We start from the raw sequence: 18,833 nt of genomic DNA, 5'->3' as shown, positions 1-18,833 counted from the left end.
ATGTTGGGAGAAACTCCACGTTTTTGTGAGTTTTACCTCCAGGGACCACACTAGCTACTCACAATGAAGATAGAAAAAAATTCCCCAAGTTCCTGGTCTTGGGGTGGGGGGTGGTGGGGTGGACCTGGCAACTGATTTGACAGACAATAAAATAATCAGATTATTCTACTTGACGAAGGCCAGCTTTCCCAGGGAAACTACTAGATCTTATCTACCTGGGTGAAGAACCATTTGCAGACTCCAGTTTCCTCTTTCTTTCTTCCTTCCTGCTTACCTACGGTTGGAAATAAAAATGCTCAGATTTGCCTTTGACTTTGATAGCCTAGGGACTCAGACCCACTAAGAGACTGATATTTAATCATAAGTTTATAGAATGCTTACCCTACACCAAACCTTAACCACCATATCTATTAAAGTAGGAGTGTTTGGAGTACAATTCACAGTTGGAGACTATAGGAGAAAAGAGAGGAGACAACGAGCACAAACAGAAGCTAAAGTCTCTGGTGCTGTGAATACTGTGACTGCAGCAAACATTCAACATAAACTAGCCTCTAGTCACATTGTCACATTTACCTCACGTTAAAGCCCTATTTTCCTCATTCTTTTACCTAATTCTTATGTCTATGTTTTTTGCCTTCTTTTTTCTCTGAAATACAACTGGAGTTAATTATATATAAAATGTAAAATATATGAAAAAAATAACAGAAAATATAGGAGGTAATATTAAGTTAACTCAAAAGAAGGAAGGAAGGAAAAAACAAAAGAACAAAAATACAAGAAAAAAGAAAACAGCAATATGGACATAAATCGAGCTTTTTCAATAATTATATTAAATAAAAGAGATTAGGCATATCAACTAAGAGACTGAAGACAGGGCACCAAGTGACTCATTTTGTGAATCATCCAACTCTTGATCTCAGCTCAAGTCTTGACCTCAGGGTCATGAGTTCAAGCCCGGCTTGGGCTCCATGCTGGGTATGGAGCCTACTTTGAAAAAAAAGGCAGAAGAGGTCAAATTGATGAAAATCCAGCATCCAGCTATATGCTGTGCATATATGGTTCACACTTGAAAGTAAAAGAAAAGAAAAAAATATATTAAGCACAAGAAAGGTGGTGAAATTTTAACTTAAAAAAAAAAAAAAAAAATAGACCTAAATGTAAAGAGCATCCCAGAGACATAGAAGAGTCTTTCATAATGAAAAGTGAAACTTCTCAGAAAGACAGCCCAATCAGAAGTACATATTCACTTAATAAAAGACCTTTAAAATACAGGTAGCAAGCAGTAATCAGAACTAACGGACAAAACAGACCAGTCAAATATACTTATGGATTTTATTATAATGTTCTTAATGGTCATCCATGTTGTTGTATGGTGACCAATGATGATCTTAGGACATAAAATTCATTATTATTAAAAGAAAATTTACAAATAAATAAATAAAATAACAACATTATTATTAAAAGAAAAAATAATGAATTGTATTAAAGAAATTAAAAGCTTCTCAACAAAAGATTACTGATAAGAAAATGAAAAGGCAAGACACAGAGTGGGAAGAAGTATGCCTATGACCTGTATCTTACAAGATTTCCGCACCAACATATAAAAGTCTTTTGTTATCCAAAATTTATTATCCAAATAATAAAAAATAATAAAAAAAATTATCCAAATAATAAAAAGCCAAATTCTGTGAAAAATAATTGAGTAGTTACTTCAGAAAAGCATACTTGCAAATGCTCAATAAGGAAATAAAATTTGTTCAAAATCAGCAGTTTCGGAGAAATGCCAGTCACTCATAGAGCAGCTAAAATTAAAAAAACTGAAAATAGCAAATGTTGACAAGGATGCAGAACAACTAGGGTTCTTCTACACTGTGGAAGAAAGTGTAAGATGGAAAACCATTTTGATAAACTCTAACATTTACCTATAAAGTTAAATATAATTATTTATAACTTAGCAATTCTACTATTAGATAACTACTCAAGTAAAGAAAACATATATACTCTCAAAATATTTAAGCAATAATATTTAAAGTTGATCTATTCATAATATACAAAGGTCAGAAACAACCCAAATACTTATCAATAGGTTAGTGGATACTCAAAGTGGGCTTTAGTCAAACAATGGAATAGCCATCCATGTTGTTGTATGTGACTAAAAAACCCTGAGAGGTAATAATCAAGAAGGAAAAAACTGATGATGTAAGTAGATGGATAAATTTCAAACAATTAAGTTGAGCACATGGAATGACACAAATAATATATATGAATATATAAATTCAGAATATTACACATAATATAGAATATGAATATATTATGTATATATGTATGAAGTTTTTAAAACAGGCAAAATGAAGATATAGTGATTTAATTTGTATTGGTGGTTGCCTATAGACTGATGATAAGGCTGTATGAGAACTTTCTGGGGTGATAAAATATTCTCTGTTTGTTTTGGTTGGTAGTTAAATGGGAATGTGTCAAAAATCTTTGAGTGATAGACTTAAAACAGTCATTTTATTGCATGCCAATTATTCTTTAACAAAGTTTATTTAAAATATAAGATAAAAATTTAGTATTTTGGCATTAAATGTGTTAACATAAAAAACTTTTTATTTAAAAGTTTATTAAAATTTCCTCTTCTTTATTTTTTTTTAATGTCAGAGTTGTTCTTAGAATACATCCAGAGCATCCCTTTACCTTATATATGTATTTTTTTCTTTCTGCCATTTCCATGTTGTATATATCTTTATAAAATGGAAGTTATCTCCAGAGGATTTATAATACAGTTCTGTGCTTTCAAGCAGGGCTACAAACTGAGCCACTAAAACAGATGGTTGTCTGGCTTATTCTTACTGATGTTCAGAGAAGGACATTATAAAAATTCCCTTGGTAATGCATTTTTGTGTTTAAACAACCTTAATGTCAGTAAGTTGTATTTACATCTAACCTGAATCTCCCTTTCTCAAATACAAGTTTCACATGCTTTTGTTTTATCCTCAGTGGAGCAAGAGAACAGATGGCAAGTATCTTCCTTTGAAAAACTATTCATGCACTTAAAGACAGTTTCTAACAAGATCCTTATTTAATCTTCAATTTAATTATTGCAATTTACATAATGGAAAAGATGGATCTTCTCTCAGGTTGATCTATTCTAACACCCAACGTTTATGGCATGGAATTTTATCTTGTAAGTTGTTCAATTAATATAAATTTTTTATGTTGTTAAGTGCAATAGCAATATTTGATAACTTATGCATTTCTTGTCGACTTATAGTACTTATCCCTATATTAATACCAGAGAAAAACTCAGTGATGAAAGAAGTCTACTTAAATTTGTTTATTCAAATATTTTTAAATGTTCTCTTCTACTACCTTCTAATTTACTGCAAATCACTAATTAATACTCACAGAAAATGGTATCATGACATTCTTTTTTTCTCTCATTATATTCTTTTAAAAATTAAAATAAAGCTAAAGGATCTCAAAACTGTGACAATCACATAGCTCTCTAAATATAAAATCTGTACATATCTGAGATGGTCTGCTTTATAGATACTATTTATAGCATAGCCATCTTGAGAATAATCAGAAAAGCTCAACAAATATGTAAAACTGATATGTTGCAAATCTTCAGAAAACTTATGTGACAGGAAACAATCTGGAGCACAATAAAAAAATAATAAGACATGGGACGTCTGGGTGATTCACTTGGTTAAGCGTCTACCTTTGGCTCAGGTCAGGTTCCCAGGGTCTTGGGACTGAGTCCCATATCAGGCTTCTTACTCAGCAGAGAGTATGCTTCTCCCTCTCTCTGCCACTCCCCCTGCTTGTGTTCTCTCTCTCTCTCTGGCAAGTAATAAATACTTTTAAAAATAATAAGGGAAGACAATATTTTCCAAACAATAGACAAAATAGATAATACAAAGATGCAGAGATAATGCTAATGGGATTATCAGATTATGCCTTCTAAGTAAATGCAATTAAATATTTTATAAATTAAGTGACGAGGTAAAAATTTTGGTATAAATAACTGGAAACTGTTAAAATGAATCCAATACAAATTACAAAATTAAAAAGAAAAACTAAAATTAATAATTTACGGATTTAACAGCAGATTAAACCCAGCTTGAGAGAGAGAATTAGTAAATCTACATGTAAAAAATATCTACACTGGAGTTTGGAAAGACAGTGATGGGAAATGTAGAAAAATTAAGAAATAAAAATATTTTAAAAGTATAATATTTATGCAATTATATTCTCCAAAGGTGAGAATATAGGCACAAGTAAATGGAAGAGATAGCAAATAAATTTCAAACTGATGAAAAGTATTGTTATTATTTCAAGAACCACTATATAATTTAGCAGCATTCAATTATATACACATGAACACATATGCATATAATAACAAGCATAACTAAATTTTTTTTACCTAATCTTTACTTAATCTAATTTACTTCCTTTACTAAATCTTAAAAGTAGTCGGAAGAAAAATAGACACTTTATATTTAAAGGAATAAAAATAAGAATTAAAGCTAATTTCTCAGTGTAAAAATGGGAGCAGAATAAAATGAGATATTATATTGAAAGTGTTTTAAGGAAATAACATCAAATAAATGTATGTCAATAATGAAGACATTTCTAGACAAAGAAAAGCAGTAAGCATTTATTTGACATTAATTAAAGGAAGCTTTTCCAGGCATAAGAAATTATTCAACTTAGGAAGTTTGTAACACAGGAAGAAATGATGAGTAAATGTAGAATGAGGACAATGGTAAATATAATGGCATATCTAATTGATTACTGACTATGCAAAAATGATGTTGTGAGAGTCTAAATTATATAAAAAATGAATTTATAAACCATATATTGGGAAAGAAAAATAAATATTAAGTCTTCTAATTAACCCATGCATTGCTCAGGAAGTGAAGAAGTACCATTTCATATATATTTTAATAAATGAGAAAAGTCTGTTGAAATTTCTAAAGTAAGCACTTATGTGATAGTAAAGTGATGCATAATTAATAAGTTAATAGTAAGGAATATAAAATAATTTTTAAAAATGAGTCCAAATCTAGTGCAATTCTATTCAGCATTCTCATAGGGTATATTCTGAAAATGGGCAAATTAATTGCATATTTGCAAGGAAAACAGAGGGTGAAGGCTATCTAAGGTTAGCCAAGCTAATACTGAAGAGGTAGAGCAAATACAAAGTGTTACCTAAAGTATAAAGTTTTCAAGGCAACAACTGGCTACAAAAACTATATGTTTTAGAATATTAGTGGAATTTATGAATAATATTCTATTTATTTCATAACTATAAATATTGGACTTACTTTTATTTCTATGATACATTTTTAGGTGAAAACTTAATGAACATATAAATTATACTGATAAAAGCAATGAAGGGATTGTTTGAAAGCATGTAACCCTGAAGTCCAGAAGTACAAAAAGCTTCAGGCTTGTCTAACCCATAGCTGAACTGTGTAATCAGACACAGGATCTTTCCATCTCCATGTTCTGCCATGGCTGATGTTGCCTGTATCACACCTAGTGATGATGATATTTTAAACTTTTGTAATGATACTATTTTTCTTTTTTAAATGGAGTGCTTTATTTTTTTTCTGAGAAGCCTGAAATGCTTAAACAACTTAAAGTGTTTAATCTCATAAATATTATGAAATTTATATTTCCATTTCCCCATGAATAATATTCTAAATTTTAAACAATTTAAACAATTTAAAATATAGTTTTAATTAGTAGCAAAGTTGAAATAAATGCTCTATACATATCAATAATTCCTCTAGGTAATATATCTGTTCTCACACATGCTGTCTTATATTCATATATAGAAAGTATATACATAGAAAGTATATACATAGTATATTTCTTTGGTGTTGGTTGTGATCTCTCCTCTTTCATTAATCCAATCAAGAAATGGGCAGAAGTCATAAACAGACATTTCTGCAAATAAAACATTAAAATGGCAAACAGACACATTAAAAGTGTTTAATGTCACTCAGCTTCAGGACAATACAAATCAAAACCACAGTGAGATACCACCTCACACCAGTCAAAATGGCTAAAATTAACCAGTCAGGAAACAACAGGTGTTGGTGAGGATGCGGAGAAAGGGGAACCCTCCTACACTGTTGGTGGGAACGCAAGCTGGTGCAGCATCTCTGAAAAACAGTATGGAGGTTCCTAAAAAGTTGAAAATAGAGCTACCTTACAACCCAGCAATTGCACTACTGGGTATTTACCCTGTAGATACAAATGTAGTGATCTGAAGGGGCACGTGAACCCTAATGTTTATAGCAGCAATGTCCACAACAGCCAAACTATGGAAAGAGCCTAGATGTCCATCAACAGATGAATGAATAAAGAAGATGTGGTATATATACACAATGGAATACTATGCAGCCATCAAAAAGCCCAAAATCTTGTCATTTCCAATGACATGAGTGGAATTAGAGGGTATTATGCTAAGCAAAATAAGTCAGAGAAAGACAATTATCATATGATCTCACTGATATGAGGAATTTGAGAAACAAGGCAGAGGATCATAGAGGAAGGGAGGGAAAAATAAAACAAGATGAAACCAGAGAGAGAGACAAACTATAAGAGACTCTTAATCTCAGGAAACAAACTGAGGGTTGCTGGGAAGGTAAGAGGGATGGGGTGGCTGGGTGATAGACATTGAGGAGGATATGTGTTATGGTGGGTGCTGTGAATTGTGTCAGACTGATGAATCACAGACTTGTACCCCTGAAACAAATAATATATTATATGTTAATTTTTAAAAAGTCTATACATAGTATAAATGTTTACATATAGAGTTTATATAACTTTGCTGTATATTTCCAAATTGCTCTTAAACAAGTGATATACAATATTTTATATCCTTCCCAGCAATCATTTCTATCTTTGGCAGCACTTGGTATTATCAGACTTTTTAAATTGCTGCCTTTCCAATGAGTTGAAACTGCCAAATATTGGTTGTTTTTCTGTGACATTCTTCATTTTTATTTGTTATTTTTTAAAGATTTTATTTATTTTTGAGAGAGAAAGAGAGAGAGAGAACACAAGTAGCAGGGAGAGGCAAAGAGAGAAGAAGCAGAGTCCCAGCTGAGCAAGGAGGATGATGTGGGGTGGGACTTGATCCCAGGACTTTGGGATCATGACCTGAGCCCAAGGCAGATGCTTAACCAACTGAGCCACCCAGGATCCCTCCTCTTCATTTTTATTGTTATTTATATCAGGCAGAATTCTAACAGAAAACTGATGTTATACTCAAAAAAGATAACTAAAGAGTTTAAGAAAGGACCACTTTACAAAGTTGTGGGTAGTGTTGAGGCTGATCAGCAAGAAGCCTTGAAGCACCCTGGAGCTGACACCATAAGAGAGTTGGTGATACCAGCAGGTCTGATAGAGAAAGTGATTTATAGAACAGGCATGAAAAAAGGAGTATAGGAGATGTCTGCCTTACAGATGATGTGACTTCTGTAGGGGGACACACTTAACACCAGGTGCCCAAGCAGGTAGGTAGAGAGAAATGTAAATACCTTCCCCTCCTCTTCTCATTACTTTTTCGGCTTCTGTTGATTGATGGATCCCATCTGCCAAACCCAAATGTGAAACTAGAAATAAGGGTTCATGTTGATGCAATCTATAAAATTTGGAGTCCTGGGATATGGAAAGTGGTAGGAAAAGATGGAAAATGAGTGGAAAGAAGCAAATGGTGAACACCCTGCTATCTCTCATATTTGCTTTTTTAAAAATTTGTTTTGCTTGGGACGCCTGGGTGGCTCAGTTGGTTAAGCAGCTGCCTTCGGCTCAGGTCATGATCCCAGCGTCCTGGGATCGAGTCCCACATCGGGCTCCTTGCTCGGCAGGAAGCCTGCTTCTCCCTCTGCCTCTGCCTGCCTCTCTGTCTGCCTGTGCTCGCTCTCTCTCCCTCTCTCTCTGACAAATAAATAAAGAAAATCTTTAAAAAAAAAAAAAAAAAAAAATTTGTTTTGCTTGTTTTCTATTTTTAATTAAAAAATTAAATTAAGTATAATGTTTCTGTGTGTAATATGGTTCAAATGTCTTTTCTCCACATTTGCATGTTTTTTGAATGCAGATAAAATTATGAAGTGAGAAAATTTAAACTTTATGGATGCAGGAAATTTTGCATTAACTGCTACATCCTTAGCACTGGGACGAATTTCAGGAACATAGCAATCGCTTAATATTTGTTGAACGAACGAATAAATGAATATATTCCTTTTTATTTTCTGCTATTTATGTATTATTATTATTATTATTATTATTATTATTATTATTATTTAGAGGAAGAGAGAAGGGCAATGGTAGAGGGAGAAAGGAGAGAGAAAATTAAGCAGGCTCCATGCCCAGCACAGAGCCCAATGCAGGATCAGTTTTACACCACTGAGGGTGACTCAGTTAGTTAAGCAGCTGTCTTTGGCTTAAGTCATGGTCTCAGGGGTCTAGGATCGAGGCCCATAATAGGCTCCTTGCTCTGTGGAGAGTCTGCTTCTCCCTCTACCTGCTATGCTGGCTGTTCCTCCAGCTTGTGCTCTCTCTGTTAAATAAGTAAATAAAATGTTTTTTAAAAAAATTGCAACTCTGTTATCATGATCTGAGCAAAATCAAGAGTTGGACACTTAACCAACTGAGACACTCAGGTGCCCCTGTTTATGTATTATTTTTCATCTTTTCCTATAGTGAGATATAATGAGAAAATCACTGAGATATTCTACTATTAGAATTAGAGATTAGATTATTAGACTGAGATATTCTACTATTAGACATTTTATCTAATAACTTAAAATTTTCTTTTTTTATGTATATGTTAATCTACCTGGACTTTTGTACTGTAGTATGTGAAGTAGGGATCCAATTGTATGTATATGTATTTATATGTGATATATAAATTTATGTCAATATATGTCTATTTTTATTTATATTTATATATGATAGATATTCACTGTCCACACTCAGCATACTGATACGTAATGTGTCTTATCTCATGTGTCATGTGACATATAGCAAATAACCACATGTATTTATTTCTCTATATCTGACCTAGTATCTGTCTCACTGATTCATCATTTGCACTTTTGTCAAAATTATTTTCAGTTCTGTAATAGTTGTCCCTCCTTGGTTAGATATGCTGTATTTTTACAAATACCTCAGTCTTCCATACGAATTTTGGAAACATTTTTTCAATTTCTATAAAAATAGCTCATTGATATGTTAATGAGATTGGCACTAGATTTATAGACTAACTACAAGAAAAAGGATGTTTTTATAATTTTGATTCTTCCTAACTAATAGACATGCTTTTTGTTATTTAATCATAGTCTGTAATTTTCAATATTAAGGTCTTGTACAACTCGAGTTTTACTTCAGTACCTACAAAATTTTTTAACAGACATCATACTTAATATTGAAATTCACAAGCATCCCAAGTAATTGGGAACTATACAAGTATGTGCATTTTTATACTTATGGTTCGAAATTGTGCTGGATGTACTAGACACTAAGGTATATGCCAGATATTAAAATCTAAATAAATTTGAAAGAACGTTAATAAATTACAGTTGTTTCTAGAAAATGTAGTTATTTATATAGAAACTTCAACATAATCTATGAATAACCAGATATAATATAAAAATTAATGTTTATTATATAAAAATATTAACAGTGCTCCCATTTAGCAGAGATAACCAAGTGAAGAAAAAGAATAAGGTACAAAAACCTACCAGAGCAGTCTCTTTTATTTCTCTTCTAAAATATGATATAATGTGTTTAACAATGTGTAGAGTTTTACTGATTTTCTCCTGGGTTAAGAATTTTTGTTCTACATATACCATGTATGTTTTAAGCACTGAATATATCTGACACTTATTTCTATTTCAATATTTTATATTTTTTCCTCAGCATTTCTTTGTTTTTATGTCGTCACCAATTCCAACCTAAGGCCTATTGCCCTTACTCTCATTATTTTATGTTATTGTCATTTCTGCTTGCATTCTTGGAGATAATTTTCAGCTTACCACTGTTATACTAATTCTACTTTCCACTGTCAAAATTCTGTTCTTTGTATTTCCAATGTAGCTTTTATTTCTGTTATTAGTTTTTTGGGGTTTTTTGGGGGGGATCTTTGCAATTATTTTTATTCCACTCTTTGTTCCATTGTATAAATACTATTTGATCACTTCAAATGTATTTAGTAAGAAACAGACTTAATTCCCTTAAATATTCCTTTTGGATTTTGACCTGTGCCTTTAATCTCAATTTTCCTATTTGTACCTTCCATTCTTTTTTTCAGAGAACAATGCCACAAAATTATAAAGAATATTCAATTTTCTGTGGTACAAAAACCTACTTCGTAGACTTCTTTTTCTTCTAATTCCTCAGAAAAAATTTTTTTTCTTTTTTTTTTCTTTTTTTTCTGCTTTCCCAAAACTATTTATGTGTGAATGCTTATTTTCTCTTTTATCACAGAACAAGGAGTTTTAACCTTGAGAAACTCTGTATCACCCATATAGGATATCTGTGTTGCTATGTACCCATTTATTATCCACATTGTGCTGGTGGAATAATTTTTTCAGATGTTCACATAAAGCAGTCTGATACGTATGGCTTTTCTTTCCCAACATCTGGCAAATATCTAGTTTATGTCAATTTGCCAGTTTCAGAGAAAATGTAATCCCAGCTCCTTTGCCTGTCTCATAAAAAAAGTACCTCATATATGGAACATATAAAATGTGCCTGCTTTAAATCACCTTGTCTTACTTAAACATTTTTAACTTTTGAAAATCACAATATACCCACTTTGCAATGTAACTTTTGATGCCTCTTCATCAAGTCTCTTTGGTTTACCCTAGGAATTTAACTGTTACAACTTATAAGTCCTGGAGACAAATTGGTTTCAGAGTTTATAGTTAAGAGTCCATCACTTTCCATCATCCTTTTGCAGGCGCCATGCTAGTCTTCTCTGTATGATTCCAATTTTACTATATGTGCTGCCAAAGCGAGCACAAGAGTTCACAATCTTTTTGATTGATGTGGCAGATAAAGTCCATGGCTGGGATTTAAGGGAGTGAGAAAAAGGGGTAATTATTTCACTTAATTCCTTTTGGGATAACTTTTCTTAGTTTTCATTGGCATAGCAAGAGGTATTTTCAATTATTTTTTCAGTCCAGTTCTTTTCAATATATATTACATTTAGTGAAAATATCTCGCAGATACTGGGAATCATTTACCCGATCTTTTCAAAGATACCATAAGAAAAAAATTTTTTTGAGTTATAATTCCTTTATTGGGATGTTAAAAAAAGGTTGTATCAGGGCTCCTAGTTATATGCCATGCTAAATGTACAATCCTGCAGACTGATTTTATATTGAAATGTTAACACCATTTAGAGTAAAATCTTAAGCATAGGAGATATTCCCTGAATGGATATTTAGAATCTCTTTCCTTTTGAATCCTCTCATGTTTGATTTTCAGATCAGGCACTAGTAATCAACAGTTGTAGTGAATACCCAATCTGAGACTCACATTGCATAGAGAGTGATAAAAATAGATAAAGACTGTCAGACAGAGAAAGAGAAAGTGACAAAGATGAATACTAAGGATAATTTACTTGGATATATAAACTATTCATTCTAAAATAATAAGAGTAGATAGAGGGAACAAAGCTATCTTCCTCTACCTGTCTTCATGTACAAATCATCCTCACCATACTCCAGTGCAAGAATCTTAACAAAGGGCAGAAGTTAAAAATAGCTAAAATCTACTTAAAATACAAAAAAAAAAAAAAAACCTTCTTAATTAGTATATATTTCCTCTTAGAAGTGTGAATTTTTTTTCTGATTAACAAAGGCTTAGCAACATATATCACATATAATCTGAAAATGGATTTATATGACATACCAGACAGCAACAATACAGGTTTTTGTCTTCTGTCTTGTACCTATAGAGAGAAATTGCTCACTAGCGGGAAATATATGATTTTTTTTGTTCTTACTTTTGAAAAAAAAATGGAATTAAACCGCATGAGTTTTTCACATATGAAATATATGTAATTTAAAAAATAAATAGGCCCTGAACTTTATTTCAGTAGTAACGTTGTTGTTGTAATTATCAATGGTATATTACTGAAAGAATGTAAGTTTATACAAATGCAATGTTTTTTCCTTTGTGTCCACTATGTCCTATCATAAGGATGAACAAGAGATCACTTATTCATTTGTTCTGACTTTCATAAATTTGCTTTTAGAGTTGGGTATGATGTCAGTATTTGTTTGTTTGGTTTTTTTTAGATAAACTTACTTCTTAAAACACAATTATTCATTATGAATATTAAAGGAAGGCATCTACTACCTTTATGATTATTATTTTGCCTATGAATTTACTTTTAGCTTTAAGTGGTCAATAGCACTATTGATTGAACTCAAGTTTATACTTGTGCAAATCTTAAAGACTTCCACAGATCCATCCAATTGCTTATAAAGGACCAAACCAAACAAGACCATTGAAGTTTTTCAATGATGAGCCATACCAAAGGGAGAGAGCATGGGGGTTTTGAGTCTTTTTTTTTTTTAATGAAGTATAAAAGAAACTAAATTTTTTTTGGATTATTGAAGACAGATGTATACACCTTAAAAATATATATTTCTATGGTGAAATAACTCAATTCAGATTTAGAAAGAATTAATTACATTATTATTTACATAAGTGTGTGTATATATATGTATACACACACACATATATATATCATGAGGTTTTTAGGGATTTTATGTAACTATCAATTCTTTTTATTCAGATTTTCAAAATCATATTTCTTTTTATTTTAGAAACATTTCCATATATTAAATCATAATTGGTTAAGTTAAAATTATATTTAAAATGAGTAAATATTCATTTGATAAACTAGATTAACATTCTTATTTTACAAGTAAATTATGGTTCCTTCCTAATAAAATAGCCACTGATTACTGTTCTTCAGTTAATAATGATAGTAACGATGGATAATCACAGTCATCAAACCAGGTCTCATATGTAAACACACTGCCTTAGTGTCTATAATCCCTTTTAGGATTTTGTTCATCTTGTCTTGGGCTAGTTAAAAACATTCATAAACCCCAGTTATACCCTAGTTAACAGTTTGGGGACAAAATACAAAGAAACAAAATTAATAAGTAACTATTTAATATTTTTTCCTTTGCGGGGAACCTGGGTGGCTCAGTTGGTTAAGTCTCCAGCTCTTGGTTTGGCTCAAGTCATGAACTCAGGGTCATGAGATAGAACCCTACATTAGGTTTCCTACTGGCCATGGAGCCTGCTTAAGATTCTCTTTCTCTATCCCTCTTCTTCTGCCCACAGCCCTTGGCAGGCATACTCTCCTTCTCTCAGAACCAAACAATCAACCCCCCCCCCAAAAAAAAAACCAAAAAACTTTTTTTTTGTTATTGGCACTCTTGTATCACTATATCTTCTATGTTTTAGAAGTATAAAAAGCCTAGTTGAGGTCATTTAGAAAACTTAATAAGGCTTTAATATATCCATTAAATTATTTTACATTATTATACCAATAAAGTTATATTATTCTAAAATTTAGACAGCTTTTCTCCCCTATTGCTATGGATTAGATAAATTGTTACTTTGTATAAAATGACTGGATTGTTTTATAGGGAATATTTTTACTTTGGGGAGAAGTTTTATTAAACTGTCAATGAAAGTATTACTCATTAAAATTTTATAAGACAAAAGATTAATCTAGTTTGTTTTCAAGTCATAAATTTCAAATAATTGTCATTAGTAAACAGTTATGATAAACTTGTTGCCAGATGTTCTTATCTAAGGTTACTTTGTTTCTAATATATAACTGCCTCTCTTCAAGTGCCCTACCAAAAAACATTTCTGTTTTCCTTTTGTTTTTATTCCAATAAACACAATGCTGATTTCTGATATTTTAAAAAAAATGACATAATTCTTTAATATATTTTAAAAGAAAGACAATGACACATATTTTAACAGCATACTTATCTCCTTTCTTGTATTAATCCCATGGATTTGGGGTCGCTTCATCTTTTAGCTATCATGAATTTTTTTTAAAAAATTGAATGACGTCTCTTTGAGATGATGACTACTTTTTCTTTTTCTTTATTGCTCTATTTACTGATTTTATGTATTTTTTTGTACCTAACCGGGGAGGAAATAGTTTAGATGCTAAGGTCAAGTTGTGAGATAAAGCAATATTGGACTTTATTTTTACTTCACGTTTTTTTAAGATTTTATTTATTTATTTGAGAGAAAGAGAATGAGAGAGAGAGAGATAGCAGGAGAAGTGGAAGGTCAGAGAGAGAAGCACACTCACTGCGCTGAGCAGGGAGCCTGATGCAGGACTCCAGCCTAGGACCCGAGGATCATGACATGAGCTGAATTCAGTCACCCAACAAACTGAGCTACCATGGGGCCAAATGTTGGAATTTAAAACAAAACCATTTATGGGGCATCTGGGTGGCTCAGTGTTAAAGCCTCTGCCTTCGGTTCAGGTCATGATCCCAGGGTCCTGGGATCGAGCCCTGCATTGGGCTCTCTGCTCAGTGGGGAGCCCTCTTCCCCCACTCTCTGCCTACTTGTGATTTCTGTCAAATAAGTAAATAAAATCTTTAAAAAAAATAAAAAATAAGTAAAATAAAACCATTTGGTATTCAATGTTGAACTCAAAAGCCTTTAAATATAATTTCAATAACAGCTCAGTTTCTTGTTAAGCCTTTTTTTTTTTTTTTGCACCCTCTTGGTGATTTCAGCATAGACCTTTTTTTGTTTTTCTGTGTATGCTTGAATGTTATGTCCTCATATAATATCTTAATAAAATAATTTTGCATTTTTAAAATATTTTATTTATTTATTAGAGAGAGAGAGTGCATGACAGAGAGAGCAGAGACAGAGGAGATGAAGAAGCAGACTCCCTACTAAGCATGGAGCCTGATGTGGGACTCAATCCCAGGACCCCAGGATCATGATCTAAGCTGAAAGTAGACCCTTAATCCATTGAGCCACCAGGTGCCCCTCATTTTGCATTTTAAGACAAATTTTTAGTGGGTTGTATTATATAGTAATTATGTTGAGAAGAAGAGAAAGTCGGTAGTAATACTTGATCTATATGTGAGGCTGAATAGACAGATACAGTGCAATCTCAGAGAGAAAGAGAGGAATGAAAGGAGGGAGGAAGAAGTAGAGAGGAGGAGATTAAGAGAGAGAAAGAGCTGTTCACAGTATATAAAATCAGGAGATTGAAATGATCCTGAACATCTAGAATTGTGAAAAACAATGTTGGTAAACTGTAAAGCAATATGTAATATTGTCAATGTAACTACACTATAGAGACAAATATATTCACTATTTTCTGCTTAATTTTGAGGGAAAAACAGAATCATTTTATATTTTCCTATGAACATATACCATTTTGGCTTTTGAAACTCTTAGTGCCTGTGTTCAATAGAGAATGTAGGTTAGCAGGAGACAATTTTATTTTTGAAAGTTAAAACTATAATACATTTCTTTTAAAATATGTGTTTTGAGAATATTAAGGTATTTTCTTATTAATTATTGCATTTTCTCTAGTGATTATGACATAGAGATTTTTCATTACATATTTTATTGAGTTAGCCTAGTCAACACAATTCAAATATTTATATTGATGCAATATATTTGTTTTATAATACTGGCAAATGAAATTAAATATATGGGCCAGAAAAAAAAAATGCTTGGTTTTTAAGAATTCCTAACTTTTCTTAAGTAGTATGAAATCATGAGTTCTCAATGAACTTTTATCCAGAAAGATACTGTTTATTCTTCAGAAATTAGCAAAATTATTTATCAAAGTGTGTCATTTTGGGTCAAACTTTAAAAAAGGAATGCATTTTATTATTAAAATAAAATTTAAAAATCAAACAACTCAAGTTTCTCTAAAATATTATGTAGGGAAATTGTATATTATGATTCTAATTTTTAAAGTGTCAAAGTGTAAAGTGTAAAAACCCTCAGTTTTTATTTTGTATGTTTGATAGAATTTATAAGAAAAGTAACAAAATAAGGATAATAATTATGAAAATTATGGAAATAGTAATAATAATAATGCTGGAGTACATATATGGCTTACTCTGTTAAATATCTGACTCTTATCTTTGGCTCAGGTCATGATCTCAGGGTCCTGAAATCAAATCCTGTGTTGGGATCCCCAACACAGGGAGTTGTTGGGAGTTGGGAGTTGGCTTGAGGAGTCTCTCTCTTCCTTTCCCTCTGTACCTCACCCTGCACACACTCTCTCTCTCAAAAAATAAATACATTTTAAAGTAATAATAATAACGATAATGCTGATGATAAAGTATTTGGTCAGTTTGTAATAGGTAAGAAATGCATATAGAAATAAGCACCCACATTTGCTTCCTTATAAATCAAGGCTATTTGATTTTATTAAGTTATATGGCAGTGGGATAATGTTCATGCTTGCTAGAATTTTAGTTTGGGGGAAATCTGAAATTCAAATTATGAGAACTTAGGAGAGAATAACATTATCAAGACAATAGGAATATTTGAACCAAATATAAGCTAAGTTGGTTTAGCTGTTTAAAGCTTGAATAAATCATAACTTTCAAATTTTAAGTCCATTCTTTATTAAAACAGAGAGAGAACAAATATTCTCTCTGAGCTCTTATTCTTTTTGCTTAAAATTAATATACAGTGAAAGCATAATGACTAGAAAGCCCTGCTGAGATTGAAAGAACAATTATCCACAAAAGGATGGTTGGAATATTATTCAGTGCTAAAAATAAATGGGGTATCAGGCCATAAAAAGACATAGAGGAAACCTAACTTTATATCACTAAATGAAAGACGTCAATCTGAAAAGCCTGCATACTGTACGATTCCAATTATGCGTGAAATCTTATGAAAGGCAGTAAAAATATCACTAGTTGCCAGAAGTGTGGGAGGAGAGAAGTGAATAAGCAAGGCAGACAGGATTTTTTAGAGCAGTGAAACACTCTATAGCATTCTGAAATGGTGGACACATGTGATTATACATTTATTCAAACCTGTAGAATTACCTAGAGTGAACTTTAATGCAACCTGTGGACCTTGGATGATAGTGAAGTGTCAACACAGGTTCACTGGTTGCAACAAATGTAGCACCCTGGGACAGAATGCTCATAGGTGGGGAGGCTGTGTATGTGTGGGGTCTAGAGTATATGAAAAATCCCCATATCTACCACTCAATTTTGCTATGAACGAAAAACTGCCTTAAAGACTATTAAACTGCCTTAAAGTCTATTAAAAAAAATTAAAAGAACATGGTAATCCTAAGAAAGAGTAGAAGACACCAATGGGCTGCTACTCTGAAAAAGAATGATAGTGCTGAAAAAGAACTGAGCTATAAAAGCAATAACCTAATAAGAGAAAGGGGAAAAACATCATCCTGATTATTTTTTCCCTTTGTCCATCCTATGCATTAGATATGAAATTAGTGTTTAGAAAGCACTAGATGAAAAACATTTAGAAATATATATATATAAATTGATATAAAATTGTTATCTCTGCTTTATTTGTACTATTGTATTATTTTCTTTTATTATCTTAAGATTTATTAATTTATTTTAATAGAACATGAGAGTTGGGAGGGAGAGAGAGAGAGGGAGAGAATCCTCAAGCAGATTTCCCACTGAGCCCAGAGCGAAATTCAGGATTCAAGCCCACAACCCTGAGATCGTGACCTAAGCCAAAACCAAGAGTTGGAAACTCAATCAACTGAGCCACCCAGGTTCCCTCTAGTATTTTCAGTGTTAATTTGGATGTATGATTACAAATTTGGTGTTTTCTAGAGCTTAACTGGAAAAAATTTTTATACTAGAGAAGACAAGTAATGGACTGAGTCAGAAGATAGAAATAGACTTCCAGTGCCTTTGTTATTTATTAAGTTTGTTTAGCTTTGATGGTATTATTCAATGTTTTGAGTAGTTTTTTCATTTTCTTACAATGTTTACAAAACCATCCTATACTATGAATTTTACCATGTTATTATGAGGATCACAAATAGATACTAAATTGATATGTATGTGTATAAATATATAACATATACATGCAAGGAGTTAGTTAATATAGGAAGGTTTTGCAAGTTGTTTTGGTATTCTGATGCCTTAAATGCATTCATTACATCTAGACACTTACTACAATCTACTTCTTCCTTGTAGGACTGGGCTAGGCATAGATTCAGCAATATGTCCAGGGTGAGCTCTTCAAATTGCATAAAAATATTGGTATTATACTTTATTTAGTTAATGATCAAAGCTTATGAATTTGTTTAATCACAAACAAAATGTATTCACTTCATATTTATACTTTGAAATCCATTCATTCATTAACTAATATTTAGTTGTGTTTATAATATGCAAATTAACATACTAATCCTTGGGATAAATCAGAAGACAATGTAAATATTGTTCTTGATCTCAAAATAATAATTGTATTCAATAATATGTGCTCCTGGAAATCCATTTTGCTAAAGTTACAAATTTTTTTCTCAGGATAATTTGTACTCTTCTACTTTTTAGTAGGGCTGAACATCTCTTTATGCTTCATCATTTTTGTGTATCTTCCTTTTACATTTCATATTAATAATCTTTTCCAAATTTTTGTAGGATCATTTGTCTCTTTTTTAATAAGTTCTTTGTTGTTTATAATTTTGTACTTTCATTTTATATACTCAAACTTGTTTATCGTTCATTTATTGATTTTGAATACTGTGTGGATAATGGGATTCA

General features: G+C 31.8%; 1 non-coding gene across 1 annotated transcript; it reads right to left on the bottom strand.

Annotated features, from left to right (window-relative positions):
• Positions 1 to 10,944: 10,944 nt before the first annotated feature.
• LOC122890732 lies at positions 10,945 to 11,046 on the bottom strand. The gene has a single exon (XR_006381163.1). It is a non-coding gene; the product is annotated as a U6 spliceosomal RNA (small nuclear RNA).
• Positions 11,047 to 18,833: the final 7,787 nt, after the last annotated feature.

Source organism: Neovison vison, chromosome 11, assembly GCF_020171115.1.
Source record: "Neovison vison isolate M4711 chromosome 11, ASM_NN_V1, whole genome shotgun sequence".
Classification (NCBI taxonomy): Eukaryota; Metazoa; Chordata; class Mammalia; order Carnivora; family Mustelidae; genus Neogale; species Neogale vison.
This window is presented reverse-complemented; position numbering and strand designations above follow the sequence as displayed.